Here is a 469-nt window from a genome sequence, read left to right on the forward strand (position 1 = left end):
ATCAAGGAAGGGGGTAGTTTTAAGTTAAGGGATGGGGGTAGGTAGATTTAGCAAGGGAGGGGGGGGGTAACTTGTAGATAGAGTTCATGATGTGTTTCCTCTTATTCCTTCTCTTTCTAAAGCTTTTTAAAAAAGAGGTTTAATAGGGCGAGAGAATCATAGAGAGCAGCCGTTCCGAAAACGAGCCTTATCTGTTTACTATAAAGTTCCCCCGGGGCGGAAATTGAACTCACGACCTATCTCTTACAAGGCAGACGCGTTGCCTGAGCTCTTCCAGGATATGTAACTACAGGTAGGTATATTTTCCTTTCGAAAACGGAAACGATTTCCCCTCTTCAAGACGGTGGATTTCCTATGGTTTATTACAGGCTCTACCACGCCATAAGAGGGGAAATGAGCTTCAGGAGAGGGAAAATCGTCTTAGTTTCCGAAAGGTAAATACTTACGACAGGGGGAGATTGGGTTTACT

The sequence above is a fragment of the Diaphorina citri genome, unplaced genomic scaffold (genome assembly GCF_000475195.1).
Source record: "Diaphorina citri unplaced genomic scaffold, Diaci psyllid genome assembly version 1.1 scaffold140, whole genome shotgun sequence".
In the NCBI taxonomy this organism is placed as follows: Eukaryota; Metazoa; Arthropoda; class Insecta; order Hemiptera; family Psyllidae; genus Diaphorina; species Diaphorina citri.